General features: G+C 35.7%; 1 protein-coding gene across 5 annotated transcripts in view; it reads left to right on the forward strand.

Annotated features, from left to right (window-relative positions):
• The window catches only part of LOC143223443 (uncharacterized), a 73,892-nt gene that overhangs the window by 13,401 nt on the left and 33,527 nt on the right, over nucleotides 1–26,964 (forward strand). Inside the window, exons 1-2 of one of the 5 annotated variants that reach the window (XM_076451439.1) lie at nucleotides 17,539–17,756; nucleotides 18,181–18,265. The exons of 1 other annotated variant lie outside the window; for it this stretch is intronic. The gene's annotated coding sequence lies outside the window, so the exon portion shown is untranslated. Of the gene's footprint in view, nucleotides 1–17,136; nucleotides 17,156–17,538; nucleotides 17,757–18,180; nucleotides 18,266–21,248; nucleotides 21,533–26,964 lie in introns of those variants that run through there. 3 more of the 5 variants (XM_076451442.1, XM_076451438.1, XM_076451440.1) reach the window with 3 other exon arrangements.

Here is a 26,964-nt window from a genome sequence, read left to right on the forward strand (position 1 = left end):
ATGTGTTATAACTGCTTTGAAATTTTGCGTCACGAATCCAAAACGCCCACTTGGCGTAAAACTCTTTCGCTTCAACAAGCATGTATAACAACGTACTGAAAAACTAGTTTCAGAAAAGCACAAAAACGAAAGTTAGTTTCTACTGTATAAGATCGGATCGCAAGATGATCCTGACAGCTTCATCGGTCATTTGGATCTGTTGTCTGATTACACGACCTAAAACCAACTGAAACACGGAGACATTTTGATAAAGACGATGAATGGAGAGTGGTAATTTCTATTAATTACTCAGTTAAAATATAGAAGAGAGTTTTAAAACACGGTAGCTGGTTAACATGTTAAATGACAGCTAAAATAGATCCTTTTGATATGGAATAACACGTTACAGGTACAACAACCTCACGGTTTTCGTATAGAAAATGTTTTGTTGTGTTATTGTTGTTTTAGGGCAAAACTAACTGCTTTCTGTCTATCTCAGGGAATTAAAGTCTGTACATTAGTATTGAAATTGTATAAACTTACCGCTGAGCAACCGAGGGGCCTGATAGCATACCATGACTTTGTAGTTCTGTTTAAAGTTAAGTTTATATTATCGAAGTGTGGAAAGGCAATCACGCGCGATAAAAACGGTGTCACTCATTGACTTCAAATCGATTTGCAGAAAGCTTGTTTAGTTTAGGTATTAAGCGCAAAGCTATACAATGGGCTATTTGTGTTCTACTCACCACAGGTATCGAAATCCATTTTCTAGTGTTGTGAGTCTGCGGACTTATCACTGTGCCACCAGGGGTAATATACAGAAAGAGAGAGAAGCTAAAGTAATACTTTACCAGACCTACGTTATGTGCATGACGTCACTTAACCACAGCTCTTAAATAGTTAGTCTTCCGCTAGTACAGCGGTAAATCTACGGATTTACAACGCTAAAATCAGGGGTTCGATTCCCCTCGGTGGATACAGGAGATAGCCCGATGTGACTTTGCTATAAGGAAACACACACAGCCGTAATTAGTTAGAGAATCACGTGTAGTTATCTCGGGTTTTAAACAGATTATAAATATGATTTATTAGAAGATTATATAAATTGATCATGATAAAATTTTTTGTTATTTGTAAGTAAAACATTAAAATGTTCAGGTTCTAGTTTTATCAAAAAACATTTTAATAAAACCATTGATATTAACAAAATGTTGTTGTTTTTTTTCAGTTTCAATGAAACATCTTAATAAGCCTAAGATTAAGACTACTTAAATCCTGAAAAATTATATTTAAAACCAGGATTAATTTGTTCAATATATCAAGAAAACTATTGTAAATAGGTTTATTATTATTATTATTATTTAATTTTAAATATTTCATATACTAAACCTAAATTGTAGAATTAACTTACGTGTACGTCTTAACAGTTAAATGTCAATAATTTTCTATATTACTAAAATTTATCCAATTAATGAAATGTATCTCAAGACGGCTGGTATGTGTATTAGAGCTTATATTAAAATAAAATGGAGAACAACGTTTCGACCTTCTTACGTCATATTCAGGTTAACAAAGAGAGAGTTTAAAACCTTTGCTAACTTGAAGATGAGCTAAGAAAGCCGAAACGTTGCCCTCTACTTTATTTTAATAAAAGTGTTAATACTCAGCTGTCTTAAAATACATTTTCACTTCAAATGGGTTGGTTTCTCGTCGTCACGAAGAATCAATAAAATGATACAGATATTATAACGAATAAATAAGTAGGTATATTAACTGAGTACCATTCCATTTCATACATCAAAATTATTTATTTTATTCTTTTGCCATGACTTATATGGCTTCTAAATTTGATAGTGCGAATAATACAGCTGTTGTCTTTATGTTTTTATTTATAAATTTTATTTAAAACCATCCACTAGATGGCACTATGGTTTGTGTTGATCCTGCCTTGGTGCAAATTGATTTATTGTTTTTGAAGTAAAAGGGTCTAAAACATGTGTTGTATTGGTTTATTCTGTTTAATACGTTATTTGGTATTATTCAGCAAAGACTAGTCCACTTCATGATAAGATAAATGTTTTTAATTTCTTCGACTGTGAGTTAGCTATTGTTTGTTGGTAGGCCTTGGTACACACAAAATTATTTCACTTCCTTGTTAACTTCTTTCGTACGACAAGTTCTCTTATTTCTGTTTATTCGTCAAAATAAAAATTAGTATGAACAAGACTAAATTATCTGACCAACTAGCTGACAGTAATTAACGAAATGACTAACCAATCCACTAACTCAATTTATATCAACTTCCAATAAAAGCAAGCTACCAGCTTAGAGAGAGACTAAAAATTAACCTTATAACGTAAATAGGTAATAAATGTAGTATTCCTACGTTCCTACTTGTAAAGATTAACATATTTAACGATATTTGCGGCTGTATTCTCCACTATATCTCACGAGATTCGGCCATATTAGAAAATTTAAGCTATTCCCAAATCGATATATTAAGTTGACAACCAAAACGATATCTCTCTGCTTGAAGTATTTCAATGAAAATTAAAAACAATAAGATTAAAAAGATTAAACAACTTAATTAAAGTAACATTAAGGAAATAATTAACTAATCATCTACCCTAATTTAACTTGCATTTTATTTTGCTCAATTCGTTTTCCAAACTTTGAAGAACGTTCTAGTTATTAATGTCATGGCTAATACAACACGTCAGAGCTCCCCTGGCGAAGTAATAATGCAAAAGCTTAAATTAGAAACATGGCCTACAATTCGTGCACTGTATATTCTTTACAAAGAAGAAGCGAAAAGATCACACAGGGTATTCTGTATTACCAAATTATTTAATACTTTATATATCTTGTGTAACATCTTTAAAATATTATAACAAAGTTTAATTATTTGAAAGACATATTTTGTATGTCAAAATCGAATAATACTCGTAAAAAATTTGAGTTGAAGGTTATTGCTTTATGGATATATAAGATATTTTATTTGAATTAAAAAGAAGATAAGAATGAAATGGTATTCTTTAACATGAAGCTTCTAATAGTTTTGTTACAACTTGGCGATGTATTTTAGCATCATCTCGCCAGGCTATAGTAATAAGGTTCCTAAGCCTCATGACTTTGTTCATATAACTAAATATGTGCTCGGTTTTTCTTTAATTTATTTATAGAGCCTTATTTAAAGATATAGTAGTTTAGAATACAATCATTCAAAAGTTAAATGTTTTTCTTTTACAGAATATTAAGTAAATATTTATATGTATATACCAGACATACTTCCGAATGATTCCCGAAATTGTCCTGTTTCAAGAGTAAGAAATATTTTTATTTATTGTTTTCAAATTCGTACATAATGCTGTGCTGTAGCCAACAGAGTGCATAATTTTTCTATTGATTCATGTCATGCGCTATTTTACTGACATCACGACAGGTCAAATGAAACGTTAAGAGTCCTTTATGTGACGTCATGTTTATGTCTACTGACTGGCTGACAAACAACAAACACACTACTGTAGACTGATACGATAGGTTGAAAACAGGTAATCCTTCCAACCGGCCTTCGAGGATATAAATTAATATAACAACTGACACTGTTTTAAACACTCTAAACTAGTAGAGGATGCATCTTTCATTTACACACACACACACACACACACACACACACACACACACACACATTGTCTCTCCCTTTTCTCTTTCTGTTCTATCAAGGCGAAAGAATGTTTAAGACCTTTTTCGGCCCGGCAGAGCCAGGTGGTAAAGGCACTCGACTCGTAATCTGAGGGTCGCGGGTTCGAATCCCCGTCACACCAAACATACTCGTCCTTTCAGCCGTGGGGGCGTTATAATTATACGGTCAATCCCACTATTCGTTGGAAAAAGAATAGCCCAAGAGTTGGCAGTGAGTGGTGATGACTAGCTGCCTTCCCTCTAGTCTTACACTGCTAAATTAGGGACGACTAGCGCAGATAGCCCTCATGTGGCTTTGCGCAAAATTCAAAATAAACCAATACAAACAAGACTGTTTTTTTCAACCACAGATAGTGTCAGATATAAAAATTCATACAAAATTCTGTCGGATAACCACGTTCTATATCACCAAGTTAACTGAAATATTAATAATTCGAAACTGTTTAATCAGTATACGAAACTTATATTAGTATTTTCAAACTGATTGATACCTTATGCGACACACCCCTAGTGTACAATATAGCTCTCCCTAATTTTGAACTACTGACCAGAGGGCAGGCAATTAATCAACAGCGTCTACTACTATAATAGCTTTGTCTAGCTTTGAACAATATATATTTACAGCTCAATGTACGGAACGCAGCGAGATTGTGGCGCGAACCTTGACTTTCTGACCTGCAGCAAAGCATGCTATTTACTTGGCCAAACCCAGCCCAGTATATATAAGATGAAAGTAAATTCTAAAAGGTATGTCTAAGTGTAAGAGGTTTCATTTTTTTCAATGAAAAAAATACTAGACTAAGTTTAAATAAAGAATATCATTGTTGTGTGAAAAAAAAGAACACTCAGCTTAAATATTTCGATATACAATTGTCACAATATTGTTCTAAGATATATATTACATTTTAATGATATACTTAAAGGAATCTCATAAGTGTATAGTATCACTAAGATAGTTTTATGTAACATCGCTCTATAGTGATATTTAAATTCAAACTCTAATCCCTCTACTTCCCGAATTCATTATATTTTTGTTTTGTTTTGTATTTTTTAACTGACATATACTTAGATTAATATTACTCAAACTGGTGATATTATGAGCATGGGATATTTCGTCTACTGCGAGAAAATATGTTTATATCCCAATTTTTGCACTTCATGGGCTCAGAATCGAATTTGATACGTTATGCGAGTGAGAACTGCCAACCGATATAAAGGGTTCTCGACATCACTGATGAAAGGGTTAACTCCCTATCACTCGTTATTGTGACACATTTTAACATATCAAGATACTACATTCTTCCTCGTTCACAAATAAGGTTGCCCTCGAGCATTATCTCAGGGTCTTGGGACAATTTCGGTTTTTCTTGTGGTATTATGAACTTTGCATTTCCTAGCCTGATCTACTGGACAGCAGATAATGCTTTACCAACGGAGGTAAAGGGTTAATCCATTAGCATTTACTAGCAGGGAATGTTTCAGCATCTCAAACTGTCGTACTAGTTATACCCGCAAAACAAACAGGCATAATTTGTAGCTTTCAGAAACTTTCTACATTTGGTTTGATTTTGTAATAAGTGTTTCAGGAAGCAAAAATACAAGCATTTGAATGACGTTTTCCCGCTCAAATCTTTTATAAACTACGTTTTTTCCACACTACCTAAAGTATTATTGTTACTAGGTGACCGCTCGAACATTAAATCAAATCGTCTTTCGATCAGAAATTCACATCCTTGTGTTATTTCTCAGCATTTCATGAAGTCTTAAGGCACGTGTAAGTGAAATGTAAAAGGTTTAGTGAAACTATTTAGTTATTAGTTATATCTTTACTCCAAACGTATTTCACATCAGCTACGTTATAATATCTTCATGGGATTGATGCGGCTCCCAAAAGATGTCGCTGCAATCTTTAACATCCGAAAATCGTACGCTTCCTTGTAGAATTCCATCAAGAAAATATTCTGTTTGTTGGTTTATGCAATATCCGTCCCTACTTTAGCAGTGAAAGACTAGTGGAAAGGCAGCTAGCCAAGTCTTGGGCTACTCATTTACCAAAAAGTTGGTTTGGTTGATTTGTTGTTTTATGACACAAAGCATATTTCAAAAAGAGTGGGATTGACCGTCACATAATAACGCCCCCACGACTGAAAGAGCGAACTTGTTTGATGTGACGGGGATTCGAACCCGCGACTGTCAAGTTAACCTCCTGGCCATGCCGTGTCTAGTAAATATGCTGAAATAAATTATAGCTATTCATCCTTCCAAATCATGACACAGGTCGTGTTTGATTCATCTAGATCGGTTTAACAGTTTATTGTGATTAACTTCTAGACGCTACCTAAGGCTTTTAATGTAGAGCGTGCTTGTGAAAAATGGAAGAACAATGTTCCGATCCACTACACATGGTACACATTAAGGTACCCTTGTAACGCTTATTTAGCTTTACCACCAGCGCTCTCACCACTTGTAAATACTGAATGGTATTCATTTACTCGCAATGATTCGGACATCTAGGGCAATTATAATGGTCAGTAATCATAGATGAATTTCCTGATTTTCATGATCAGTTCATTAGTGAACTTTGAAACTGTTGTAACTTTCGGGATTTTTATTAATCTTACAAATATATGAATATTTGAGTTTGTTATAACAATTCATTGTTTTAATTTAAACATTTCCCTCTGTTGATTGTCTGACGAGTTACTCTTCTGGATAGCCAGGTGGATAAGGCACTTGACTCGTATTCTGAGGGAAGCGGGTTCGACTCTCCTGTCATACTAAACATGCTCGCTCTTTCATCCGTGGGTGTCGTAAAGTCACGATCAATCGCACTATTTGTTGGTAAAAGAGTAGCCCAGAAGTTGGCGGTAGATGGTGATAACTAGCTGCCTTCCTTCTCGTCTTACACTGCTAAATTAGGGACGGCTAGTCCTCGTGTATCTTTGTGCGAAATTCAAACCAGTATACATACTTTTATCCAAGGTTTTCAGCCTTATAATTTTGTTCAAATAACCTGTTATGTAATTACGATAACCTCTGTTTCAACAAATATGATGTTTGCCTATTAAAACTACGAAATCAAGTAATTATAGTTTGTTAAACATTGTAGTACCGGCTGTGGAAACAAAAAGTATGAACGCTTTTGAATTTTCTCTTGAGAATTTTAAATGAAATAAAACATAATTATTCACTTTCCTCCTGGTGACGGACCCCTCACTGACTCAGCGTTAAGACTGGGCTGTTATAACGCTGTCAATGAAACTTGTGCTTAATAAGAAAAAACAAAACAAACCTACTGGTAGGAAAATAAAACAGATAATCGTCAATGAATTTTATTTTCTCATGTTATTTTTAGCGCGTGCCTGTTTAGTTTACTCAGCATAGCTTTATATAAACATACATATATGTAAATATTAAAGATTTGGACCACTTTGTGCTCTATACTATTGACTTTGTCACAGTAAACAATTGAAATTGACACTACAGCGGTATTACATTACGTTTATTTCTAAAAGAGGTCATTGGGTCGTTTTGAACTTTGAACTTGATATGACGGACTTGAGAACTTAAAAATGAAAGTAAATATACAGTTAATTTTTAACAATTTTTATAACATAAATTTCAGAGGGAGGTAGTATATTTTATTTTCTATTTCCCAACTACGTTAATACATTACACCATCTTACGTTGCACGTTTCAATTTATTTGCAAATAAAACAGCTAAAAAGAAAGAGCTTTTGTCGACTGTTCTATTCTGGCTACTTTTAAAAATTATTTCTAAATCCTTGTAATTCGATACAGATTGTTGGTCCTTTGTAAAGAAGGGATTTGTTCATTACTTTTATCTTTAAAATATGCAACGAACGTGAGCTATCGAAAGATGGTCTTACAGTATATTTGTTTTACAAATTCTTATAACCAAACACAACACATGGTGAGAATGTTAATCGAAGCATTAAAGCAAGAAAGATAAATTATTCTATTTTAAACTGTGGACACTGATAGGTGCGCGCTGAATTTTATCGCATAACTAACGTCACCAACCTAATATTATTCAAACTCATGATCAAGCTAGGCCTAATAACTCGTATTTAGAGAAGCAGGTCTTTACCCTACAAATTTCTAACGCATGTATTGGACAAAGTGATCTACTCATCATGATGATACATTTTGTCAGTCCTTGACCTCGATGTGAGATAATTCTCTGTTAATAACAGTCTTTTTTCTTTATAAATAATACTTTCAACTTAGCCAAAGATTTGTTTGTTTGTTTGTTTTTGAATTTCGCACAAAGCTACTCGAGGGCTATCTGTGCTAGCCGTCCCTAATTTAGTAGTGTAAGGCTAGAGGGAAGGCAGCTAGTCATCACCACCCACCGCCAACTCTTGGGCTACTCTTTTACCAACGAATAGTGGGATTGACCGTAACATTATAACGCCCCCACGGCTGAGAGAGCGAGCATGTTTTGTGCGACAGGGATTAGAATCCGCGACCCTCGAATTACGAGTCGCACGCCTTACGCGCTTGGCCATGCCAGACCTAGCCAAAGATAATAAAGTGAATTGAGATTTGTTTTATTTAGAACAAAAAAAATATTAGTAAACAAACTCAAACAAATAGTTAATTAAATAAAGTACTACACATGTTACTTATTATGAGTGGACTCAGTGGTACGGACATATTAACCAACAAAAAAAGAAAGATGCTGTTCGTTATGAGCATCCACGTTGGATCGTATAAGAAAAGGTTAGATAAATTTGTGTAATTTTGGGGACGTGAGAATTCTCTTTGTTTGTTTTACAACAGTGTCACATTGGGCTATCTTCTGTGTTCATTGAAAGGAACTGAATCCCGGATTTTAGCGCTGAAAGTCCCCAAATTTATCTATGTCCCAACGGGGGGCCACAAAATTTAAAATCGATTATTTTAATAATTTTACATATTCAACCACAAGGTGACGTATTTTAACTTGTTTAAAAAGTGAAAGTGTCGTTCACACGTTCACTAATTCGTAGTAGAATATGACAAAGGAAAGTTGACAGTTCCGGAAGAGATCTTTTGAGGAACGTTCCTCATCCGTTGCATTTTGCGGTAATAGTTAACTGTGACATGTCAAACAAAACTGAAAGTGAACAATTATGAAAAGAAGGTTGTTGTCCTAGAAGTCTGAACAGATTTCAAGGGTCAAGGATTGCAGCAAGTCATTGGGACAAACAATACAGTGGCAACCTTTTGTCATCATGTGCTGAAACAAGAAATATAACGGAACAGAGGTATAAAGTTTAGCGAAACAGTTAGTCATCTGAAACTTCGTAATCAATCGTACTGTTAGGCTTATGAGTGTGCAATAAAAACTGATAATCAACATGTTTGTGCTAAATATATATCAGGATAAACGTTTATACATTTACATTTATTCGTACGAAAGAATTAGAACAACTACACATTTATATAAAAAGTGAGTATTAACTGTAGTTAAAAGTTTCAATTTTGAAGTTTAATCGATTTTACTATTTCACTTTAACTACACCATCTAAATTCACGCTCGTTTGGTGTACATCTAGACTAGCGCGTCCTTCTGAGAAGAAGTTTAAGGAAGTAGTCTCTAATTCATGACGTTTAGCGAGAGAGTTTAAGTTGTAGCTATTGTCAACCAAACAACATAATGGCAGAAATTCTGAAATAGTATTGTTAAAGATAACAATGAAATAGCGTGCTTAAACGGCTTCACCATATGTTTTTGCAGATATTTAATTATTGTCAAAAACAACAACAAATAAACTACATCGTGTATGGTCTATCTCACTGTGATTCACTCAGTGAAACATGATATGACCTTCTGCCCAATTATCATGTGTAATTCTAAATAGGAATTATCAAGCATTTCGTATCCCTGCCCAATACTTAAGTTGTTCCCACGCTGGTACAGCGGTAAGTCTACGGATTTACAACGCTACAATCAGGGGGTTCGATTCCCCTCGGTGGACTCAGGAGATAGCCCGATGCTATAAGAAAGCACACACATACTTAAGCCGTTCTCACGCGTAGGCTATTTATTCAGCATTTTACACACTAACTTCTTCACTACTTTTGTTACTGCAAGTTTTACTTAGCTAATGCTATGTAGTTTACTGTAACTAGCAAACAACGATCAATCATAAGGGATATTTTTACAGCTGTTACTTCTATCACAGTAATAAGTTGTTTTTTGTTTTTTTTAATTTCGCACAAAGCTACTCGAGAGCTATCTGTGCTAGCCGTCCCTAATTTAGCAGTGTAAGACCAGAGGGAAGGCAGCTAGTCATCACCGCCAACTCTTGGGCTACTCTTTTACCAACGCATAGTTGGATTGACCGTCACATTATAATGCCCCCACGGTTGAAAGGGCGAGCATGTTTGGTCCGACCAGGATTCGAACCTGCGACCCTCAGATTACGAGTCGAACGCCTTAACCCACCTGGCCATGCCGGGCCTCAGTAATAAGTAGCGATTACTTATTCTCGCAAAAGAACTGTACGATTAGATGAAACATTTGTTACTTTCTGTTCTACAGTAGATATTGTCTCTTTAATTGTCTTCATACAAATGATTTTTAGCCTATGCGATTTATAAACATTTGGATGTTGTTAATACAAAATGTTCATTTAAACCGGTTTACATTTCATCTTATTTATCGGCTTCACACAATTGTTTTTCTCTCTCATTTATTATTATTTGTTGGTTATGAACTACAGGTACTTTCTCTAGCTGAGAGGCTCAAGAGGTTCATCTTTTTATAATAGTTTGTGATTTAGCTCACACTGTGGGCACTTCATTCGCTCCAGGATCAAGACGACTAGCTCACTAGTTTGCCAGTTCTTCTGAAACATGAGCAGGTTAATTCATGAAAATAATTAATGATATGTAATACTGAACTAAATACATAACACAATGTTAAGAAAAAATCTCAGTTCGTCTTTATTATAAACAATCTTTATTCAAAAATGATTGGACGTAGCCAGGCGGTTATAGTGCTCGGGCTGTGAATCCCAGGTGTGAAAGTTCAGTGACGGTCAAATCCCATTATTCCCTGAGACAAGAGAAGGTACTGTTGAGTGGCTTCTTTTATATCAGTTCAACATCAGCGACTGTTACACTTCCTACTCTCACGTTGCTAAACAGCTGTAATGTAGCAAGTCTGCATTTCATTAAACCCGCCACCACTCATCTTTGTGTGTGTGATTTTCTTACAGCAAAGCCACATCAGGCTATCTGCTGAGCCCATCGAGGGGAATCGAACCCCTGATTGTAGCGTTATAAATGCATAGACTTACCCGCTGTACTAGCGGGGCACCACCCATCTTAATATTGGGTTGAACCATAATTCACCGCGATAATAATAGCCGAAGTATCCAAAATATTCCGAACCGTGTCACGTGTAATCATAAGGTTCTCGACAAAGAGTTTGGCCTGCAGATTTTTCACAGATACCTCCAAAGGAATATTCTGTAATCTTGTATAATCTGATGAAGACCTGCTGCTATAGGTCCAAACGCCTGTTAATTAAATGTTTAGAAATATTCCCATACTGCAGATCTATTTAAATGCATTCATGTTCTATCTAACGACTGTGCATCTTAACAATAATCCTGCAGTGTAGTTTCCATTTAAAAAAGCGCTGTTGCTCGGCTCTGACTCCCAAAACTCGCCGTTCCCGTCCGTACTTTCCATAATAAATCCAGTGAACGAATAGGAACGTTTTTCAGCAATTGTTTCAACAGTTCGACCACACAAATATCCATAGATGCTGAATCCCATGACTTTACTGTTATATCTCTTTAGGAATAATAGTATAAACACACGCTTCATTATATAGCTATATTAGGTGTGCTATGGTTGCAGGAAATGTTATGAAAACAGCTTCTATACGTGCCGCTTTTCAGAGATTCTTGCTATGTTGTGAACTGTTGCCTGGGGCGCGTAGACGACCTTTGACACTGACACTTGGATTTCATGCCTATAAAATTCTGAGAAAATGTTGTTCTTACCGAGAATCTTGCAGACTAGCAATTATGTAGTTATCTATTTTCAGTCCAATCTGAGTAAGCATTTAGATTTAATAACCTAGAGGTGGTCAGAAATTTGTTAACTTTCTCTTGCCTTATACGGTAGTCGACGCTCACGTTTTGATTAAAACTAAGGAAGTTTATCTGTGGTTTTCGTGATTTTTCATTTACTTGCATGGGTTACCGAATCAAGCCGACAGAGAAGGCCGGAAGTTTGTTTGTTTTTGAATTTCGCACAAAGCTACTCGAGGGCTATCTGCGCTAGCCGTCCCTAATTTAGCAGTGTAAGACTAGAGGGAAGGCAGCTAGTCATCACCACTCACCGCCAACTTTTGGGCTACTCATTTACCAACGAATAGTAGAATTGTGCGTCACATTATAACGCCCCCACGGCTAAAAGGGCGAGCATGTTTGGCGCGACGGGAATGCGAACCCGTGAACCTCAAATTACGAGTTGCACGTCTTAACACGCTTGGCCATGCCAGGCCAAGGCCGGAAGTACTGATTTCGTGTAATTATGTATTTACTTCACGATTTCTGCATTTATATGCCCAAAAAAACCTCTCTACACATCTCGTGATCAGTCTATTTTGAATACATAAATAAACTGACGCTCTTGAAAAGCAAACTTTAGTTTAAAAACTATACAAACATTAACATATAATTTCGGAATTTAAAACAAATCGCTCACACGATCACATTACCCTTTTCAAACACATTTATTTTAAAGTAATAAAATGCTTTAATTGGTGAATCTGAACAACAGTCAATACTTAGACTAAATACTAACCTTTAAGTTTTGATTTTAATCACTGCATACGTATATAGGATCTTACAACGAAAGTACTAAACAAATCAAAACAAAAGTTTAACTCCAGTCATTGTTTATTTGATTTGGAATTGAGTATTTATCTTGCATAGTTTATGTACTTGCTTTGTAGAAATGTACCTGTTACATTGCGTCAATATAAAAAGTAATTTTTGAATGGTTAGGCCATTGAAACTTCAATGCTATACAACTGAATCTAGAACCATTCTAACTACAACTATTGTATACATATAACTTAAGGTGTTGAATTTAAAGAAGCAAGTTTTAGTACACAATCTGCAGCCACATATGCCATTAAAAAGTGGTTAGGCCATGGCCTGACTGGCCTTCGTACATCCTTAGGCCTTGTGTAGTCATCATTTTAAAACTGGCCTTCGTACATCCTTATGCCTTGTGTCGTCATTATTTTAAAATTACGTATTTAACTTTGTTATTTCTTGATACTTTTTGTATTAAAAACAAACAAAAGCTGAATTTTAACTGCTAGAGTCCTATAGCCTAGTTTATCGAGAGTAACTCTCATTGGCTAACAAGCCCAAATTGTGAATGCAGTAATTCAGATTCGTCTTTCGTTATCACAATAAAACGTGAAGCCTTCAGTTCATGATGAGAATAACTGTCAAATCGCACTATTCAGTTGAACAAAAACAGCTTAAAAGCTGTTGCTGCTTACAGTTCTTCACTTTGATTTATCCCGTGATGTAGATTTACGGTGAAATGTTTTAAGACAATTATATATAGATTTGTTTAAAGTGCTTATGTAATTCATAGACACTTGAAATATGATACTGTTATAAGTATATGTGTTTCTATATCAAATCCACATCGAGTTATCCGCTGAGGGGACTCGAACCTCTGATTATAGGATTGTAAATCCGGAGACTTACCGCTGCACCAGCGAGAGACCGTATGACATGTAGAAATATCATGCATACAAATTCAATATCTGTCTTATATTCGTTAAATCCAATTTGGTTTATTAAATGTGTGAGAATAACCATAAACTGCATTCTGTTAACAGTTATATTGTAACTGAAAATAAACCTTAACTTACGTCTTGTGTTTGTGTGTTGAACTTCAGTGACAGAGGTCAGTGACCGAAAGATCTACCACAATGTCTCAAGGCCGACTGCTGTATCACATACCATACTAACAACAAAGTCAACTAAACGTGTCGAACAAGACAGATGGCCCCCAGCTTCACGAGCCAGGGGGTAAAATAGAATGATTTTACAAATAAGACTGCAAAGGTAAACCAGTTTACCTCAGAACCACAGTCCTGAGTTCCCTAGACCCATAAAACCTGCAGAATATATCGAGTACGATATCTATACATATCTTTGTCAGTCTGTCTATCTGTGGTATTTCTACCCGTCTTTCCGTTTGTCTTCAGCCGGACATGACGTAGTAGTTAGCAAATATGAATTCGAGTCACTGTTCGCGTCCCGTTGCCACATAATACTCACTCTGATATTAAAGGCTGTGAAATAGACTAATGTAGGTTTTTTTTTTTCAGCATTCCAGACTGCCACATCAGCGAAGTGTTTTGATCAGATCCATAACTCCAAACTTAATACGGGTCAAAACACATACGAAATCAGAATAAGAGCATGGCGGTATCTGTTCTAGGAGTCTAACACGTAAAAACAGAGAAACAACAGCAAATAATATTACCAAAATATAAACAACATGCATACGCCCAGTTATAGAATAAGAGCCATGCGTTAAGAAATATACAGGGTGTTCGGAAAGTCACTGTGCACTTGTATATTTATTAACAGACATGTTTCAATATAGAATACAGGAGATAAATATGAATGACAATTATAAACAATGTTGAAAATGACCCCCGTTGGCATCAATACAGGCTTGGATCCTTCTTATTTTGTTTCTAAACACCGCTATCAGTTGCTGGCTTGAAATAGACTGAATGAATGCTGATTACAAAACTGCACAGTGGCTTTCCGAACATCCTGTATCTCCTTCATTAGTTAAACCTAATCTACAAACAGCACAAAATTTATTATTTTCAGCTGCATTCAGAGTCCCCATAAAAACATCAACAGTATTTCTGGAATGTTATACAGTTATACAATCATTATTAGACAGACTCCTTGCAAACGCGACCAATTATTTTCAGAAAAAACGTCTATAAAAATGATCTGTTGCCTAACTTCGAAAGCTACATCATGCATGACGAAAGTAATCATTAACAACTCTCTTCAGTTAACATTTGTTTTAACTATCAGAATAAGTCATCTACTGGTAGCAGTTAAGTATATCACTAGGTAGGTAATTATGTGTTCATTAAAAAGGGTGTTCGTGTCAGTAAACACCTAGTTGGTTAAAACAGTTGAATTGTACGTTTCATTGGAATTGTTCCCAATATTAACGACTGCATCACAAACCGAATAAAGAAACGATGATTACTACGATTTATTATTTTACGTATGTTACTTATTATGATCTCAAATAGCAGGATATTTAATTTGGATTTTAAGTTACTTAAATGTTAATATGTATTAAATTTATGATATTTGTCAACAAGATTGGTACACACAATTTTCTTTCTTAACATAAAAAAACGATACAATTTATTACAAAGGTTTTTACTATTATTTATATAATAAAGTTTTACAAGGTCACAACTCCCCTGCTGTTACAGCGATACGTCGACGGATTTACAACGCTAATATCAGGGGTTCGATTTCCCTCGGTGGACTCAACAGATATCCCTAAGTAGCTTTACTATAAGAAAACACACTCTCAAACAATATTCAGTCTTCTTCCTAGTCTAGAACTAAATATTTTATCAATTGCCCAAGTCCACGAGACGCAAATTACTTTTTTGTTGATACACAGTTAGAAGCCCGGCATGGCCAAGTGGTTTAAGGCGTTTGACTCGTAATCTGAGGGTCGCGAGTTCGAATCCCCGTCGCATCAAAGATGCTCGCCCTTTCAGCTGCGGGGGCATTATAATGTGACAGTCAATCCCACTATTCGTTGGTAAAAGAGTAGCACAAGAATTGGCAGTGGGTGGTTATGACTAGCTGCCTTCCCTCTTGCCTTACACTGCTAAATTAGGGACGGCTAGCCCTCGTGTAGCTTTGCGCGAACTTCAAAAACAAAAACAAATACACAGATAGATACACTTCACCTGACGTAAATGCTAGCTAGGTCTTTACTGGCCTCACACCGCTTGCAAGCTGACTTTTACCGACGAAGATATTCAATGCTTTTGTAGAAATACTTCCGTCCGAAGCTAAATTAATGAAGTTGAACAGTTTGTAATGTTTGAAATTTATAAACGTTCTTAGTCCAATATGTAGTTTTTTTTCGATTAATAAGCGTTAATCATAATTATAGCTTTCGAGGCTTATAGTACACTGATTATGCCTAACAAAACAATATTCTATTACTGTTTCTCGACTAGCTGCTTTTACACGAATCACGCGAGATTCTAGAACGTTCAACAACGCTCGAAAACACCATGTTATTTTTGTAAACCACATACTCTTGATTTTTGCTCTCGAGAATCTTCTACAAATTTAGAGAATAAGCAGAACTTGCGCAATACATATCCAGCAATATGCGTCACATGCATAACTGAAACAAACACAAATATTAAAATAAATGTATAACAGTAAATCTGTTACAATGGACATGGCTTTGAAAGAGGTCAGAGGCTGTACTTGGGTGTGGGGTATAAAACATAACTCTCATATACTAATATAAACTATTTTCCGGTCATACAGTGTCAACAACGTACCGAACCTTCCCTAGTCCAGATAAAAGTTTGTTTGTTTTTGAATTTCGCACAAAGCTACTCGAGGGCTATCTGTGCTAGCCGTCCCTAATTTAGCAGTGTAAGACTAGAGGGAAGGCAACTAGTCATCACCACCCACCGCCAGCTCTTGGGCTACTCTTTTTACCAACGAATAATAGGATTGACCGTCACATTATAACGCCCTCACGGCTGAAAGGGCGAGCATGTTTGGTGCGACTGGGATTAGAACCAGCGACCCTTGGATTACCAGTCGAACGCCTTAACACGCTAGGCCATGCCGGGCCTGCATGTCTATGGAGTGTAATTAAGTATATCTTGTATGAACACAAAGTTCTTGCTTAACGTTAGAAAGTGAGACAGAAAAGATAGTTCAGGTATTATTAAAAAATCGAGTTTTGTAAGAAAAAGAGAAAATCAGTAAAAAGTAAAGGTTGAGAATGTGGCGTTAGAGTGAAAGTTGAGAATGTGGCGTTAGAGTAAAGGTGTGGAAGTCGTTTCATTTTGTTATGGCCTGTGTTGAATGAACACTTCCTTGTCGGCGGGCTTTTAGACGTTTCTGTAATCATACGAGGAGTCGAAGTAGTTATACGTCACTGTCAGGTTGCGTTCTTTTATTTTCTATCTATTAGGGAGTAATAACTTCGACTTGCTGTCACCCCTCCAGTTCAATCCCGATAAAAGAATGGGCTATCTTTAAAAAACGCTTGAGTTACTGGGTGGTTTTATTCATAATTTATTTGACTTCGTGAACCTGCGCGATTTTCTATTGTAGCAGAGCAATAAACAGTTTGAACTTTTTATTATTGTAGATCGGTAAGTTTCCAATTTTATTTCAGATTGTTTTTGAGCAGCTATTGAATGTGATTTTGCTTAACAATATCATTATCTTCCTCGAGTTTATTTTTAAACACATATATGAATCATTTTAATCAGTTATATACATGTTGAGCGTTTATTATTTAAAGTAAGACAACCGTTCGTTTTAAGCTCAAATTCGCTAACTCTAATAAAGATTCGTAAAATTCTGCTGCTTAAACAAAATATTGGCCTAATTTCAAATGTAATATTAAAAATTTCGAAAACAACAACAACAAAAAAGTGAAAGTCGGTCATTACTAACATTGGTAAATCTAGTTACGGGTGATGTTCGCCCCCTAACGGCATGACGGGTCACACAGAAAGTGAAAAAGCTTCAAAAATGAGCCAGCGGCCATACGAACTTACGCACTTCATGCATTCTTAGAGTAAAAACTATCTAATTGAGCTCTAGGTGAACGACCGCAAGGTCAAGTAGGATAAAATTTCTTGCAACTGTATTTGAAATCGAACCCAGGTCATAGTTATTTGTGTATGTGTTGAAATAGGCTGTGAACAAGTAGGGTAGTTAGATTCCTCGTCTTGTCTTTACTTCCAGGTAAGATTGACAACTTACGTTAAACTTCGATTATTATTATTTCATTTATTTAAGAGAGGCGAGTGGCTCATTTTAAAATAAACAATATTTAATTACTATGAATAGATATTTCTGTTTTTAAGCCAAACGCTGAGTTAGGAAAATCCTTGATTTTACTCTGCACTTTAGTGATAATTGGTACTATTGTTTTAAAGTTAGTGTATTATATTACTAATTAATGTTCATAAAATGTGATTAGTGCAAAAATTGCTATTCGAGGTCAGGGGTACTTGAACTATTTCACCATAGAAAATAGGTAGGAACAAATTTTATATACTATATTTTTATATTATAATTGTTTTTAGTTAAAAGGATACGTTATGCTGAGATTAAGTTTGTGGAAGTATTCCCAGAATATTTTAAATCGTAGCATCAAATTTTCCAGTATACACGTGAACAGATTCAAAATACCATACTCTGAGAAGTATTAAGCCGTTATAGTGAGCAGGACAGTGCGTGAAGTTGTACAAGTAAGTTTATTGTTTAGACTTTGCGTTAGTGTCGTGCAGCTACTGAGTTAATGTCACTGTGAAACGTAGCCTTCAAGTTACACATTACTCAAACTCGTAAAATAGTTGAAGAAATGCATTAAGTTTTTATCGTGTATGTGGACAGAACAAAATAATTTTAAAATAACCCACAAACGAAAGAACGATGTATACAGCATAAATATCACGAAATTAACAAATTTCAAATGAATATAAAATTTGTTGTAAATAACAGTTGAAAAAGGCAACTCAAAGGAAATAACATATAACAGATGTGTAATGAGATACAGTTGCTGTTTATTGAAAATGTGTTAAAAAAATAACTTTCAAGCATTTACGTTAACTTACTAAAATTTTGAACTTTCGCCCTTTTCAATAGTTATTGATAGATATTTTTTGTTTGTATTTGTCGTATAAGTCAATCTTTCAACCTCTTTAAAATGCACTTGTTGATGGATAAAGCTAGCACGTTAGTTCTAAAACTAGCTAAGTTTTATTCAGATCTGGATTTTATAAAGCAAGATTTTGTTACTCTTGTCAGCAAAACCTTTTCATTTTGGAACTTATTTCACTGTAAGTGAACTCTTGCTTATATGATGCTACAAAAAGTTTGTTATTACGCAATGTGCAACCCACAATTTTACAAAATTTTTATCCTGTGTTCACGTGGATTTGCAATATTCACGATTTTCTCGTTTCGCTTCCGTTTGTTGTTGTTTTTTTTTGTCACGAAGAACTTTATTTTTCTCCTTACTCAGGGTGGAGATATGAAGTCAAGAATACATCACACACGCACTTAATGCAATGTCGCCATCTATATAAATACAATAGTACTGTCTGTTGTATCTCCATGTAAATACTTTGCAGGGTGTCCATGAATTTTCACCAAAATTGATAAGGTTGTTCAGTAAGTTTATGGGGGGAAATACAGAACTTTTCAATTTTCTATTTTGTTTTGTGAGTGTTTATGTTGGGTTTTGTTATCACTTCTTTGCCCCTGTGGATAGATCCACACCAAATTTGCCATGAAAGTTTATTAGGTAAATGTGGAGATACATGCAATTTCACGGTTTCATATTTTCTGTTTTGTTGTTTTAATTTTTTTTAATTATATATAAAGAAAACAACTATTCGTGCCCTAAGATAACCCTTCATTGACCCTGAATTTACATAACTTCCGCCCACGGTGCTGGTACCCCAGCTAGTAAGTATAATTTTAGTTTATTGACTTAACATACAGACAACAAAGGATTTGTTTTCTCTTGAAGTTGACACCTTTTTTACTTTTCAAACCTCCTCGATTCCAATACACTTCTCCTAATCACCGCTTTAGGAAAATAACTTTTTAACTGGAGCTCAGCTTGTCTTTTCCAGTCATTGTGCCCTCTCGATCTATAACGTTCGTAATGCGATATATACAAAGTTCTTGGTGTAAATTAAGATCAATATTAGTCTTTAACCTTCAAATGTATTTGTGCTTCAGTGTGAACTGTTTCTCATTTGGGGCCTGGCATGGCCAGGTGGGTTAAGGCGTTCGACTCGTAATCTTAGGGTCGCGGGTTCAAATCCCCGTCACACCAAACATGCTCGCCCTCCCAGCCGTGGGGGCGTTATAATGTTACGGTCAATCCCACTATTCGTTGGTAAAAGAGTAGCCCAAGAGTTGGCGGTGGGTGGTGATGACTAGCTGCCTTCCCTCTAGTCTTACACTGCTAAATTAGGGACGGCTGGCGCAGATAGCCCTCGAGTAGATTTGCGCAAAATTCAAAACAAACAAACAAAACAAGCTTCTTATTTGTTATGCTTAATTAATGAACTTCTAATTTTAACAGAAAAGACGCGCTGATGATTTACATTATTTATGTGTGAGTAAATAGTATTATCCATAACATAGCAGAAGTAACCTTTTGAACTTAGGATCAGCTTTTACCATTCTTTCTTTTCAAAATAAATAGTAAGATAACCTGTTTAGGTATAGAAAGTGTCATTGTGTGTTTATAATTTATCTAAGATAAAAGGAGGTTATATTTTAACCCTTGTACGCGTATGATTGTCAGCAAGATTTCTCAAAAATGGCTGAATGGATATGAACGAAAATTGGTATACATTTAAACTGTATCACCTCAGAAGTGATTTGTTTTGGAGATAGTCAGGAAAAAAAAAATCCCCATCTGTTACCATGGAGACCGATTTTTCACACTAAAAGTCAAAAGTAAAGTAATCAGATTTTGATAAAACTTTGTGATATATGTAGACTGTTATTTCTTGTTCTACTGAAAATGGTCCGCATCCGTTTAAAATGACAAACATACGGTCACATTTTCTTATCTTGAGAGCCAAATATAATGGCGGATATAAGCGCTTAACTAGAATGCCCTCTAGTGTTAAGTAACTTTCGCAATCTCGGGAATAAATAAAACAACTTCAGTATAAGTTATAAAATAAGAAAATGAAACTGTCACGTTTTATGGGAAAATTGAACGTTACAGGCTATAGTTTCCAACTGATTTCCGTTCGTACTACAACAAGACAATTTCCCAATGGAATGTTTTGCATGTGTCATGTTTATTATATTACATTCAATGGTATTAATCTTATAAGAACCAAATTCCTTGCAATCTTTTTTGTTTAAGATGCAAAGAATTTCCTTGGGTGAGATACAGTTGTTTCAACAAGTATAGTTTGATGTTGAAATATGAACTCAGTATTACAATTTATTTTTTTAAATTTCGAAGCCTGAGTTCAAGGGAAGGTCAGTTCAAACTACCCCTTAATGAACGTGTGAATGTTTTTGCTCAGTGACTACAAAACGAATTTACGTCTACAGTATGTTTGTTTCCATTGTGTAACAATGGTGTAATAATCTGAAGCTGACTTGTTTCAAAACCCATTACGCAACTAGAGCGTCACAAATTCCCGTCTTTTCAATAATGACTTTCATTTGTTGGTATTTTAAGAATTAATACAAGTTACAACTCGCGGAAATTTTTGGGAATCGTTTGAATAGTTTTAACGCCAAATTTGGGTAAATATTTTTATGTAGTCATTTCAATTTGCGAATGCGGAAGTAGTTAGACTTCCCAGTGCTTATTGCGATATTTAACCACAGTCCAAATTTCCACATGGCCAACGAGTGCAAAGACGACTTTCTTAAAACGTGCACCTGAAACGCAGCTGTCGTCTTCATCAGGGTAGCCTGGATGTCGTCTGTAATCCGTAGATGTTCTACAAGATAAGTTCTCTCGAGATGTAAGCTTCTAATAAAAGTTTGTAACTCCAGTCCAGGTGACGAAGAAAAGTAATGTTTGTTTAAGTTAAGTGGAAGGTCACAAGTTTGTTATCTGCTGTTAATATTTTGTCCATACATTTCTGCTCTAAAATAAGCAAGCATTCCTAGTCTTACTTTGAAAGTTATTTTAGGTGAATTTAAATATTTTTTGTACGATAACCACTTGAACATTTTTGTTGTTGTCTTTCAAAACCTGTAGTGCATACTTGAGAGGTTTATATTTATATTTTTTTTAAAGTTAGAAAAAAATTACCTTCACAGTCCGAAGTGTAAAGGTCGTTTGTTTTTTTTCTAGCAAACTTGATACCTGTGTAATGGAAAATGGAAGAAAACCCCGTTCTAAGCCTTACGATTATAACCTATGTTAAATGAGACACCGTACTAGAAAATATGATAAAGGTACCAATGCGGGCCAGGCATGGCCAAGCGTGTTAAGGCATGCGACTTGTAATCTGAGGGACGCGGGTTCGCATCCCCGTCGCGCCAAACATACTCGCCCTCCCAGCCGTGGGGGCGTTATAATGTGACGGTCAATCCCACTATTCGTTGGTAAAAGAGTAGCCCAAGAGTTGGCGGTGGGTGGTGATGACTATCTGCCTTCCCTCTAGTCTTACACTGCTAAATTAGGGACGGCTAGCACAGATAGCCCTCGGGTAGCTTTGTGCGAAATTCCAAAACAAACAAGGTACCAATGTTCTAACTGCAACGGGTTACTCGTTCGAAGGCGTACAGCTGTACTGGTTATCCTGGTTGTTATTAGTATATTAACAAATTTCTGGGTTACTGCTTAAAATAGTTTGTTACTTCAAATTATTATCATTAAATATCGACAGAGAATTTAAAAATATCTAGAACTGTTCTGTTCATGTAGTGGGTGTTAGGGTTAGTATTGGGAATAATAATGAAGCTTTCAGAATGAAATGTAATTAATCGGTGTGTTTGACAATGAAACATTACGGTACACAATAAGTATTTCTATGTATTTAATACGAAGTAGTCATGGAAAACTCACGCTGCTGAGGTTCTCTTTTGTACAAAGGTTATTGGTAAGAATAAGAAGAGAAAACGGGTTTCGTGAGGAATTCATGTCAACGAGACTATAGCGCATGTGACCCAGCGAGGCCTCGCGCTTTCCTCGAAAATGACGCTAGGTCACACGTGCTTAATTAATATCGTGATATTGTCTACTTGAGTTCTCTTGGAAAATCTATCCTAAACTGAATTGCACACAACTTCTGTAAGTCGATCTAAACTTCATCTGCACGTAACTCCCAGGAAATTTGTTATGCAAATGAAACGTTTTATTTTTGAACGGAATAATTATATATTTTGAAATCTGTATCGACAAATGTTGTCGACAAAGACCAAACACCGGATTGGTCGGTTATCTGTAATTCTTCTCCGGTTTTCGACTGCAGTTTTTGGCCGAAGGTTTAAGTTTTCTTCTCGAACAGGTGCTGTAATAATTTGGTTTATTCAAAGCTGAAAACACTGAGACTGCATTATTATTTATTACACAATTTGAGAGAGAGTATGGTAATCTTAAGACCACATTTAACGGATCTTAAGCTGTTCAGTAGCGAATGACACAGCGGCTCAGTGCGTTATTTCAACAAGTACGTTACAGATATGAATTCTTAAGACCATGTTACCCAGTTATTAATTACAGGTGGTCTGATTAGAGAACAATTCATAACCTATCGGTACATTTATTCACTAACGATTACTTGCATATGACCATACAGTAATTTAATGATGTATTGCTGAATGTTATAATGCTGGAGTCCTGTCAAAATGTCACGTGTGACATCACCACAAGTGTAAAGATCTCCTACTCAAAACCTAATTTCCAATTATTTTGAACAAATAAAGTAGGTGCAGCACTAATTGAGATACTTATCTTAGTACCAAATTGAATGTGAACATATTTCCAAAAGGAAAAGCACAACTCAACTTCTGTTATTAATTAAGCTACAAGGATAATAACAGGATACTATATAAAAATGGCTGACATCGAAACAGGTTTTAAAAACGCACGTATGTAATTTGCTATGTTTCTAACTGCACTAAAATATCAACTTTTATAATGCTTTACACACCTCATGTTCTACCGACATGGATAAATAAATAAATTAATAAAAACATTTGCTGTATATTATGTAAATAATAAGCCTTTTAAAGATGTGTACGTTTTAAACACACCGTATAACTGGTATTTTATTAAATTTGAAAACGCTCTGATACATGCTGTCGAGTAGAAGTGTTGCACTGTGCCTGACGCCAGCTCCTGAGGGAGAGTGATAGATGTGTAAAGGGCAATCTACCAGTTGGTATGGTGACTATAAACAGCCAGACTGTCTTCTGAAATTCTGAGCATGTGGTTGTGAAAAACACTACTTTCGGGTGTAAATGAATAACTTGTGTTTCATGCATATATATATATATATTCATGTATAAGAGATATATATCTCTTATTCCATGAAGTGTCGGGTCTATGCTTCAAATTAAGTTGCCTACAAAAGTATACAATATACACGTGATGAAAATCCAATGAGCCACAAATTCTCAACTTGAGGTCGCAAGTTTCAGAATTATCCTGGGGACCAAAGTAATTATTATGTATAATACAGGATCTCTCCCTCAGACAAAGGTGAAGTAGCGTTTTGAGATGACAGAGCAAGGACTAAAAAAAAAATATGTAATTGTTTCTTGGAAGAGTTGCAGGTAATTGAAGGAATAATGGTAATTGATGATGGCCTGCCAAAGATTAGCGAAGTTCTAGTAGGGTCAGCGAGGCTTGAAGCTACGTTTTGTAGATGTATTAGGCTATAGTCACAGATATAACTGTGGGTGAAGAAGATGGGTCAAGTAGCGGACTTGATCTGCAACAAGCTATGGGGTTTCTAATGATGATGCGGTCAGTCACAACTCGTCAGATTTTGTCCAGTTTGGAAACTAAATTGTAAAATTCACATCTTGTCCTTGTGCGCGTTTCACGAAAATCGGATAAATATCGGGTTCTCTGTCCTCTTTCAGTGAAACGCCTCTTGTTGACTGAGAGATTGAGTTGTTTTTATAGTTTAAAAAAAAACTAAAAGTTAAGAAGCAATTCGACACATTTGTGTTGGTGTACTGAGGTCGGGGAGTGGCTAGATGGTCTGCATTCTGTCCATCACGAGTAACAAAACTCGATTTTTAATGTTATAAGCCCTCAGACTGAGCTACTAGGGTGTAGTTAGGTTTTAAACGCTTACAATGTTGAGAATTTGTGCGTTAAATTACTTCAATTACATTAACTTGAAGTATTCTAATCAAGCGTGCATACTTTGATGCTCGATGTTAGAACTACAAGCTTTTTAGTATTAGTTGTATTTTTACGTTATCAATTTAAGCAAAAACAATATCTGTTTTTTTAAAGTTTTGGGAGGAGAGAATTTTCACATCTAATGCTTTCCCCATCAAGGAATGTGCATTTTAAGTTGTATAGATAGCTAATGTGGCTGACAATTGTCAAGTTCTTGATCAAACAAGTTCAGTACATTATGATATTTGAGCCACTAGAGTAGAATAACGCTTCATCATTAATTTCCAACAGCTTTGTGCGAAATACAAAACCAAACAAACCAAGCTTTTGCCTCCTATAATAGTCAATTACATGCGACAAATCTGTATTTATTCGGTGGCCGGCAATAAAGTCAAAGAAAAGTCGCAATTGTGGCTAGAAAAAGTCAGTTTTTCAAACCCAAATACGACGTAGGTAACACAACAAAAGACATTTTAGTTGTATATTGTAAAACAGTATGATATGATACATGACATGCAACATTATATGAAAATTGTGACATATATTAATAACAGAACTTGTATAACTGTTGTACAAGGAGATTTGTTTGTCTGTGTGTGTGTGTGTATATATATAATAAAATATAAGCAAATAATGAACAAGGCTACTCGCCTGATTTACCACCACCTGTAAAACATGGCTTTACGTCTAACCTAACCTGACCTCGCATGAGATCAGTCCAGTTAGGATGTTGGATGACTCCTCTTATATATTGAATATACTAATACATCATCTAATCTGATCATTTCTCTATTAGTAATCAAGGTATCATGCTGTGGGATTAAAAATTATTCTATAAATAGTGTATTAACTTGACAAATCTATTTATATAAAATAGAGTGAAGTGGACTTTTTAGTCCTTTAAGGTCAAACACCACATGAGTGAGTGGAATACTTCGATAATTTAACTTCTACGGACTTAAAGTTATAAACATGAATTTTGAAATCTTAAGCTTTTTTCCTTCCTGCCTTCCATTTATTAATCCAAATAAACCTTGTAAAGGGGAGCTTTGTTTGTTTGTTTTGGAATTTCCCACAAATCTACTCGAGGGCTATCTGTGCTAGCCGTCCCTAATTTAGCAGTGTAAGACTAGAGGGAAGGCAGCTAGTCATCACCGCCAACTCTTGGGCTACTCTTTTACCAACGAAAAGTGGGATTGACCGTCACATTATAACGCCCCCACGGCTGGGAGGGCGAGCATGTTTAGCGCGACGCGGGCTCGAACCCGCGACCCTCGGATTACTAGTCGCGCGCCTTACGCGCTTGGCCATGCCGGGCCATAAAGGGGAGCAAAATTGTTTTCGAAATTCCATACCATTTCTTTTTACCTCTGCCACCGAAAATAGGCGGGAATGATATTTTCATTACTGTGTATATGTGGGTCATTTAAAATTTCTTGGAAACGGCTGAATGGATTTGTACTAAAACTGGTGTACACTTAGCCTATGATCCAATCTTATAACTGATTAATTTTCGGAGAGACGAGGTTACGAAAACCAACAAAAAATATTCTCCCTGTTAACATGGAGACCGATTTTTATTACTATTTTTTCTCCATAACTAAGTCAAATATGATCGGATTTTGGTGAAACCTGGTGGACATATGTAGATTATTATTCCTCATTGCACGTGGCACTTACATGAATATACTTTGCGTTTTGCGCCCACATTGGATAATTTTAAGCATATTTTGTACTAATACATTCATAGAACAGTCGCACTTGAAAAACAAAAGCATTTTGAAAACACTGGAGACTTCTCAAAAGTTCTGAAATTTCCAAAACACGGAAAGCCAGAACTGAAAACATGAAGGAAATCATTTCTTGGTGCCAGAAAACAAGACGCTTGCTTATGAAATGTGCCGAAAAGTACCAGACAAATATACTTAAGTCTAGAATAAAGTTAACTTTTAGTCTGTAGAGGGATCAGCGTAGTTAAATATTTCGTTTCTCTTCGGGCCCGGGATGGCCAGGTGGGTTAAGGCATGCGACTCGTAATCTGAGGGTCGCGAGTTCAAAACCCCGTCACGCCAAACATGCTCGCCCTTT

Source organism: Tachypleus tridentatus, chromosome 8 (assembly GCF_004210375.1).
Source record: "Tachypleus tridentatus isolate NWPU-2018 chromosome 8, ASM421037v1, whole genome shotgun sequence".
Classification (NCBI taxonomy): Eukaryota; Metazoa; Arthropoda; class Merostomata; order Xiphosura; family Limulidae; genus Tachypleus; species Tachypleus tridentatus.